Source organism: Sinocyclocheilus grahami, unplaced genomic scaffold, assembly GCF_001515645.1.
Source record: "Sinocyclocheilus grahami isolate Dianchi unplaced genomic scaffold, SAMN03320097.WGS_v1.1 scaffold239.1, whole genome shotgun sequence".
NCBI classification, from domain to species: Eukaryota; Metazoa; Chordata; class Actinopteri; order Cypriniformes; family Cyprinidae; genus Sinocyclocheilus; species Sinocyclocheilus grahami.
The window spans coordinates 245,773-255,560 of record NW_015505418.1 but is presented as its reverse complement, the minus strand read 5'-3'; positions in this window follow the sequence as shown (position 1 = coordinate 255,560).

Genomic DNA, 9,788 nt, shown 5'->3' with positions numbered 1-9,788 from the left:
GCACGAGACCAACAACAATCTATAAAACTGCCACAAAATGTCTGTAGGGGAAATACCAAAAAAAAGGACGGAAGAGGGAGGAATAAATGAAGAAGAAAGAAGAAATGTGTTTGATTTTGAAATTTTATTTGAGAGAAAGCTTTTTAGTAAAACAGAAAAATTATTGCAAATATATACAGTATATATATATATATATATTGAAAATTACATTTAAAAAATGATTCAAAATAAACCAGAGGGGAATTATTAGTTGGAAATTTGCACAGCTTGAAACAAATTAGTATCAGTGAAAATTAATGAGGGCTGTAATACAGCTATCCATGGTGAGAATAATAACAAAACTATCATTTGATATTAAAGTAACATTCCAATGATCAAGCCAATTGGACTGGGACTCCTATGAAATTTTAATAGCTGTGAGAAATTTTCAGCAGGTGGTAACAGGTTAGTAGGGTCTTAAAACAACTATTTACATTCATATAGGACTGCATTTCCTATTAGTCTCTAATTAGACTGAACAAGGATAAACGAATAACATTTTTAAAGGGATAGTTCACCCAAATATACAAATCCTGTAAATATGTTTAAAATGAACAATTTACTCACTCTCATGTTGTTTCAAATATGTATGTAATATGTATGATTTTTTTTCAATACAACAACAGTGAATTGTGTCTGGAGCTTTCGAGTTTCAAAAAGTGTGCAAAAGTCCCATACAAGCAGCATAAAAGTGGTCCATGCATCTTTTGTGCTACATGTATACGTCTTTTGAAGTCATACGATAGCTTTGTATGAGAAACAGACCCAAATTTAAGTAATAAATAAATACCTACATAAATACTTACAATACAATTCACAGCAGTTTCCACCTAAAATAAACACTAGAGGCAGTAAAATGCCAATGACTTTTGATTACGGGGCAGATTATTGATTAATGAAGACTTCTGCATAGTTCCTTGAACAATCGTATGTTATGACCTCAAAATTTTTTTAGCATAATCAGTGATTTGTAAACAAATAAATGTTGGTATTTGCATTACATAACCAGCTCCATATATTCAGTATGACTTATTTAACGACGTAAAGTAGCTCAGTAGCTCACCTGGTATAGCATTAAACTTGCAAATCTGATGAATGTGTGGGGGGAGGACCAGCCTGCCACATCACACACTTGATGCAAGGGAACATGTCTTGCTAGAGACTTAGATGATGCCACCCCTTGGTTGAATGGGCCCTAACTCCTAGAGGCGAAGCACCTTGTAGGCTAGGGCAATATGGCATAATTTGCCTAGTGGCGACCCCCCCCCTGGTTGCGGCCCCCATAGCATATACAAAGCTGCCCCGGCCCCCGGTTTACGCCACTGGCTGGTTTGGTGGAAGTAAATCTGAAGAGCATGGACTGGCACGTCTAAGCAGGATGGTGAGACTAACAGAGCCTGCAAATCCCCAATTCTCTTTAGAGTAGTAATAGCCATGAGAAAAACCATCTTCAGAGTCAGAAGCCTGACAGACGTTGACTCCAGTGGTTCAAAAAAGGTCCCAAACAGACACTCATGCATTACAGCTAAGTCCCACAAAGGGACTGTCTCTCTAGTGGGTGGCTTCAACCGCTTAGCTCCTCAAATGAACCGGGCGACTATGAAGGGTGCTCTCCGACAGAGACCCCATCAATCAGAGCGTGACCAGTTGATCTGGCTGCCACATAGACTCTGAGAGTACCGGGACATGTACCTTGGGACATTTTTTCTCCTGCACTGAAACAACTTGGCAGTGAACTGGGACTGCATGGTGTATCAAACACCAGCTTTCGAAAACACACCATCTGAGGGCATACCATCTTCTAGTGAAGGGAGCCCTAGCACTTAGAATAGTCTGGAGTACATCAGCTGGATGCCAAGCATCATTTAGTTGGTCCCCCTCAGGGGTAAGACATGAAGGTTCCAGAGCTTTGGCCGAGGATGAAATATCAAGGAGAGATATTAAACTGAGAACCACACTCTGATCGGCCAACGAGGTGCTATTATTAAGACGCAAGACCCTTGTTGACTAACCTTGGCCAAGACTCCTGGGAGCAGAGCGATCAGGGGAAATGCATAACAACGCAGCCCAGACCACATATGGGTCATTGCATCCAGATCCAGTGGAGCTGGAGGAGTCAGAGACGAGTAGAGGGGACATTGTGCTGTTTCCTGTGAAGCAAAGAGGTCCACCTACGCTTCATAAATTTTCCTACATTTTCTGACTACTTCGGGGTGGAATTTCCATTCCCCATATTTCCCATCTTGTCTGAACAGCGAGTCTGCCCCCGCATTCATATGCCCCAGAATGTAAATCACCTTGAGGGACAGGAACTTGTCCAGTAACTTTCTACAGTAACAGTAACAATGTACAGTAACTTTCTGGCCTAGCCTGAAATTCTTCACAGTGCTTAGAATGGATTTGATCGAATCCCATACAGCCACGAAATACATTGTCCCCTGGGCAAGAGAGGAAACGTTTTCCTTGACGATGAGTCTCAACCCCAGAGACTAGAGATGAGCGAGGATGATGTCGAAGCACAAGCTCTTAAGACTGGGCCAAATCAGCCAGTCGTTGAAGCCAGTGCTGCATCCATGCAGGGTGACAAGACTAGGCCGAATTGAAGAACCAGATACTGGTAAGCTTTGTCCCCGAAAGTGAACCTCAGTAACTTTCTGCATTGTGGCAAAATTTCTACATGAAAGTATGCATTCTTGAGATCAGTTGTCACCAACGAATCCCGATTGGATCTGAGAAAACAATCATTTTATTGTCAGCATTTTGAACTTATACATTCTTAGAAAGCGGTTCAGCCCGCAAAGTTCTAAAACTGGACGCAGCCACCCATCATTTCTGGGAACCAGAAAATATTGGATGTAATAGCCCAACTCTCTGCCTGGGAGGAGATGATGTTCTACTACCCCTTTGTCCAGCAGAGGTTGCAATTTCTGTGTCAACAAATATGCTTGTTCCGGTTTCACGGTAGTGGAGACCACACCATTGAAATATGGAGGACGATACGCAAACCATATCCTGTAGCCCTCTTCTACAGTCCTAACGACCCATGGATAGATTATTTGGCAGTAGTTTCTATGCTGCTAATTTCTCTGAAAGGGACACTATTTGTGACACTTTGTTTTGCTGGGGGATATGAATGTTAAATGTTTTGTGTCCAGAAACACGGCAGGCAACAACAAAACATGTAACATTTCACTGGAGAACGCTACCCCTCAGAAACACTGGTGACGATCATATTTATTTTCTAAAACCAAAATAAAACTGAATACCTTAACATTGCAAAAAAAAAAAAAAGCCTTCTTGCACTGGATGTGCTGGTTTTGGCCTCATTGCTGGCTGAAGTCCAAGGTTATTATAGTTTTGCATTTTCAAATTCGTTTTATTTAAAATTTACACTTAAGACTGGTTTTGTGGTTGAGGGTCACATTTAATTTTATTTTATAAGTTTTATTTTAAATGCTTCTATAAAGGACCAACGGCCACGTGTAGGCTACTGCAGAGTTTAAGGAGAGACAATCACATTTAACAGTAAAGGCATATTTAACTTATACTTTTAATTTATGAAGAATTATAAGCATGTGGTTTATGCACATTTGTTCAAAATAGCCTGGCAGATGGTTCACAAGATGTAGGCAAAAGTTTTGTATTGTTTACAGAAAGGATGTGCGTTCTCATCTTTTTTTTTTTGTGTTGCGCTGCTATTCTATTTTTCTTCAAAGCACCAACTTAGAATGCCTAATGTTGGTTTGATTTCTTGTGTTAAGCCCGGGATACATTGCACAATTTTTGGCTGTCCCAGACGAAAGATTGCCATCGTGAAGCAATCGTGGCGATTTCTGTGATCGCGGCTCTTAATCGGTGGTCCTATGTCGTACAGTGAGAGAGGTTCAAAGATGGGCGTTTTCCCGGTCTTGCGACCAAATATAGCCTACAATAGTTTTCTGACAGTGTCAGAAATTCAGCATGATCAACGCACAGTGTGTTTGCTGCTACGACCTGCGTCTACTCGGCAGCCAATGAAATTGCAACATGAAATGACGTATTGATCCACGCGACCAGCGGCGCTACAATTTCAATGCCATGGAGGCAAAAAAAGTAGAAGGTATACTGGTATGTGGGATACCCATAAAGAACAAATTCTTGTTGAGTTGTGGCAGCAGAGGGCATGTTTGTACGATGTGTCCTCTAGCTGCTATCATGACTGCACCAAAAAGGACATAGCATGGAAGGAGATAGCGGAGGAACTGCAGCTGCCAAGCTCCCTGTGCAAAACTGGCATCCCAAGTTGTCCTTTTTTTCCCGAGCCAAGAGGTCCATATTGCCCTCTTCCGCCGGCGCCTCTTCTTTGTTTCATCGCACATAAAAAGCACAACTGCCAAAGCGTGATCCATCTTGATGTACCGGTATTTGTTTACCACTAGCGCATGCTGATGACGTTGCGTTAACGTGTGTCGCAGCTGTCGCAGCCTACGATTCAATAGGTGTCATCATCGTACAGTCTACATGCTTGTTGTACCCGAGTTTAAACGATCCATGTCGCACAGTGTGATAAAGTAATGATCTTATAGGATTGCTAAAATCATGCAGTGTATCCCGGGCTTTAGATGAGAAAATAATTAATTTTGCCAACCTGATGTAGTAGATTTAATGTGAATGCGGTTTGGGTCGCAGTCTTTATGCCAAACAGGTCGGGTGGGGAACAGAATTAAATTAGTGCTGCTGTCGGATAATGGCTCGGGTGTTCTGTCAAGTAGCCTATACTGCTGGTGCGAGTTTACCAAACAGGACCCGTGCAGGACTCTGCTTTAAACTGCTTTGCGTCTCTCTGTCAGATAACCTTACATGCATGATGTGCTATTTACAGGTATTTCCATAAACCACCACACAGCTCATATATTTTTCCTCCACGGGGTGAGAATGTAATGATTACTTATAATGATGATTTATTTTTGATAATTATTATTTGATTTCAGTTATTTTTTTTCAATAGCTGTTGTTAGTTTCATTTCGTTTTAGTTTTTCATTTATTTTAATAAATAAATATTTAATATTTATTAATAAATAATAAATAACCTTGCTATATTCATGTTCTCATCTCATATAAAACACCTGTGATTCAAAACTACTTGCTAAGAAACTCACATTCATGTAAAGTAGCCTTGTTGACAAGTTTGGGTGAGTCAGGGCAAAACGCACAAGATATATTACTTTCAGTGGTGGCGATATCACTTCTTTTGTAGCAGAAATAAACTGCTGTAGAAAAAGCTAGGTGTCATGCAAAATGTAATGTGTAATTGCAATACTCATTACAAATGTAATGGAGTAAAGAGTACAGATAGGCTACTTATTCAAAATGTAGTGAAGTAAAAAGTAAAAGTTGCTAATATCTTTGATACTCAGTAAAACTACATAGTATCCGAAAAGATACTCAAGTATAATAGTGATTAATTACATTTACTCAAATACTTTACGCCACTGGAAGCAACATACACTCTCAGAATAACAACAACAACAAAAAGGGCCCCATATTATATTAAGTGCCCTTAACTACTATGTACTTACATCAAAAATTAAGTACAATGTACTTATTGTGTTCATATTGTATTGCAAAACACTTTTGCTGCTATTGAGGTGGGATATGGGTATGGTTAGGAACAGATTTGTTGGTATGGGTAGGTTTAAGGGTGGGTTAAGGTGTAAGGGATGGGTCAACTGTGTAATTATAAATGTAATTACAGAAATGAATTACAGATGTAATTACATGCAGGTATTTTTTAAATATGAGTCCAATGAAAAAACATGTATGTACACAATAAGTGCATTGTACCAAATTATTAATTTAAATGTAAGTACATAGTTGTTAAGGCCACTTAATATAAAGTGGGTCCAAAAAAAGGTACAAAGCCTGTCCCTGGGGTGTTATCTTTTTAAAAGGTACTAATATGTACTAGTACTGTATTTAGATAATACAGTGCACTTTTAAATGTTGTACATTTAGGCATAAATAAGGTACAAAGGTGCATTTTTTAAAAAAGATGCCTCTCCAGTGACAGCTTTTTTCCCACAAGAGGGCATAAATGTTGCCACTGGTACATACGTATTTCCATCGAGCCTGGATTGCAGTCTTGATAAGTAACAATAAATGTTCTAAACTGGAGAGAAAAAAATCTGTTTCACAAAATCCTTATATATGATTATTTCACAAATCGGACTGATCAAGTTATCGTTTTCAACTCACTGACTGATCAGATTACAGCTGTTAACAGGCCACTGGAGGTGAAGATAATTGATAAGTAACATCTTAAATATCAGACACACACAAATCACAAGTCCAGCATTAGGGTCCAGTGTGTGAAAAATATACATATCCCTGCTCCACTTTTGTCAATGTGTGCACTAATATGTGCATTAATTCACAACATATTTTTTCCCCTTTATTTTTATGGCCACAGGAAACCTTCACGTTCACTCAAGCCTCTTTGTTTCAGATGACATTTAGAGCAGCAACTGTACAACTTTTTTTATGTTTTGGCTTATCAAAAATCCACCACTGAATAATTGTGGCCCGATTTACTGCAGACAGTCCCAGACGATGTGATGACACCAGCTGGAGTGAAGCAGCTCAGATGTATTTCTACAGCCTCTGAAAAGTCACTGGAGAAACAGACAGCAGCAAGCTCATCTTAGTGGATTCAAATGGACTGTAATCAAGACAAATGTTGCTTACAGGGCCAATTACATCTCGAGCTTCCTGCTAGGAAGAGTCCGTAGGAGAAAATCAATTGGTTATTTATTATGTTCTTTCTGAGTTTAAAAAGATTTGTGGATGCCCTTCTGAAAATGACTTCCCGCCTGATGACTCAAGAGTTTACCAAATGGAAATGCTTCAATCAGCGCATGGCTAATGACACAAAGCAAGTCGTTAAAATAAACTTTGGCTACAGCAGTACGAATGCCTGCATTTAATATACATGACAAAGGGAGGATGCACTCCTGTCTTTAAGAGGAAATGAGTTTTCACCAGTCATTGTAAATCACTCTGAATTAATTTAGGTTAAATTACTGAATCAAAGTAAGCCAAGGTTCTGCTGTATGACCGGGCACTCATGGGCCACAGCCAAGAGATGAGGGCATTTTTAGTAATAATAGAAAAAAGATCTGCACACTGTTATTCTCCCTTTATTCAAAAAAGTTAAAAGTAGCAACATTTCGGTCAAAGACCTTCGTCAGGCAAACACATGTTTAGTAATACAATGAAGTAAGATGAACAACTCATACTAGGCTGGAAAGAGAACGCAAACAGCAGTAATAAAACCCAATTGCAATCTGAGGAAATTCACCACAGGTGATCTATTATTGAAAATGAACCTTCAGACTTTTCAAAACTTTCAAACAAGGCTTTAAGTCAAATCAACATTTCAAGTTTGTCTTGATAAATTTTATTTATTTAAAATTACAGTTACATTAATTTATTTGGATTTGACTTAATTTGACTTCCCTACATGGCTCCATCGGCATAGAAATAATAAACTTCAGCTTGAAACGTACACACTACTACGTAACCAAGTGGAACTGAAAAAATAATAATTTCAATGTTTTCAAACAGGCTGCCTGAACACTTCCACCATTGGTTAGTCAAACAGATGGTTCCGCCCCCACACTGATGCCACTGGTTGAGCCAAAGTTGCAGCGTTTACCATAGTACATTTCATTTTTGGAGAACTTAACCATCTTTATATGTATAAATATAAGACTGCAATTAATGATGTCATGTGCAGGTGCTGGAGTAATAACTTTCACTAATTAATTGTCTTGAGATCTCTGAGATACTGCTTTAATGAATCTGGCAGCTGATGACTACATCACTGTTTTTTGTTCCCTTTCATTTTGTTTTATTTGATGCTTAAATCATCACGGGTTCACTCTTACGTCATACTCCAGGGTTCCCTTATGCATTTAAGCACATGTGCATTTTTCAAAAATGTGGCAGGTCATAGTTCCAAACATATAGTTTGCGAATGCTCACTTGAACTGAGAGAAACATAAATGTGTTGAACTATGCTGCAAATGACGGAACTTGTGACCACAGTTGATTAACTATGCTGTTGATTGGGATGCTTAAAGGCAGAGTAAGTGATTTCTGGCAGCCAATGATTATATTTGAAATCACCAAAACAAACACGCCCCTACCCCAAAAGGGTCTTGCCCCTATTTTGATAGCTCCGCCCCACACATACGTACGCATCCCAGGCAACGATTAGTTCTGTGAAACAGCAAAACCAATATTACACCATGTCTACGGACGTGAGCGGCACGGTGAAACAAATCCCAGACAGAAAACTGCTGCCGGGTTCTATTTATGACGTGCTGACACAAATTTCAAATGGTTTTCAACGGTTGTTTGATCGCGTCCAGTGTAGGCAGACTTTAGCTGTTGTAGACACAGTGTTACTCACCTATTGAAAAGAAACAAAGCAATCTCGGTGTCCGATCGCAGGCCTCCTCCGCTCCTTGAGTTCTCTCCAGCGCTGGAAAGCTGATCCGATATTTACACGGGTCCTACTTCTTGCCTTATCCTTCCGCAGATGTTTTCCTCTTTTGTTTTTTATCCGCCATCTCTATCGCTCGGCTCGGCTAATGTCCATCCCATGCACTGAAAGCTCTCTCCTCCACATCACGAGTAGACATGCCCCTTATTGCTGATTGGCTACAAGTTTGTTTTGCGATTCGGCCCGAATCAGTTTTCTAAAGTGTTTTTGAAAAATCACATACCCTGCCTTTAAAGGGGACATAACACACACACACACAATTTCTGCCAATTTCATGTTAATCTAGAGTACATATAGAGTAGTATTGCATCCTTAATTTCTCTGAAGAGTCTTTAGTTTTATCAGATTTATAAAATAAATATACAGCTTTATGCTTCTCGCCGAAAACAGTCAAGCTCCTGGAGGTGAAGCAGTGGGCGGAGCTAAAGAGTCACAAGCATGCAAAGCTTTTGCGTAGTGATCGTCTGCAAGCTGTGACATCGATATAAATAAAACAGGAACAAAAACTTTATCGACTTAAACTGCACAGGAAAAACAAACTGCATCCACTGTTCCCTTAACGCTGGGCTCTTTGGGAATTCAGGTTTTCTTTCCCTCACAACTAAAAACACACTTCTTTGGTGACTGTTGATTTCATGGTCTAAAAACAAAATTACAAATCCTTCTCTAGCAAGCCCTGTGCAGCGCTGCCGATGACTTCCGTAACCTGAATGAAGCACGTTAATGGGCTGCTCTTGCTCTGGTTGATGTGTGTGCACGCTGGAATTTACCGTTAACCATTTAACAGGTTTTTACTGTTGCATTTTTACAGTCTTTTACCGTTAAATTCACGGTCATTTTTTACAGTGTTCCTCAAATTTAGAATAAATCTTAGTGTAAACATATTGATGTAAGGACACACACATTGGGGAGCACAGGAACGAATGCGGAGACGAGGAATAAAGTAAATTTCAAAGATTTAATAAACAAAAGCTGGGAATACAGAGACTCGGGATACACTGAGGACACAAAATGACATTCGACAGCAGACAGGAAACAAGGGGCAAAACACACCTTATATCAACAGAAACTAATGGGACACACCTGGGATCAATAGAACTAAATGGGAATAGGAACAGGAAAAAACAAATAAGGTCATAAACATTAACCTGGAGCACACGGGGGAGGAAAAAACAACACGAGGCATGGAACAAAGTCTGACAA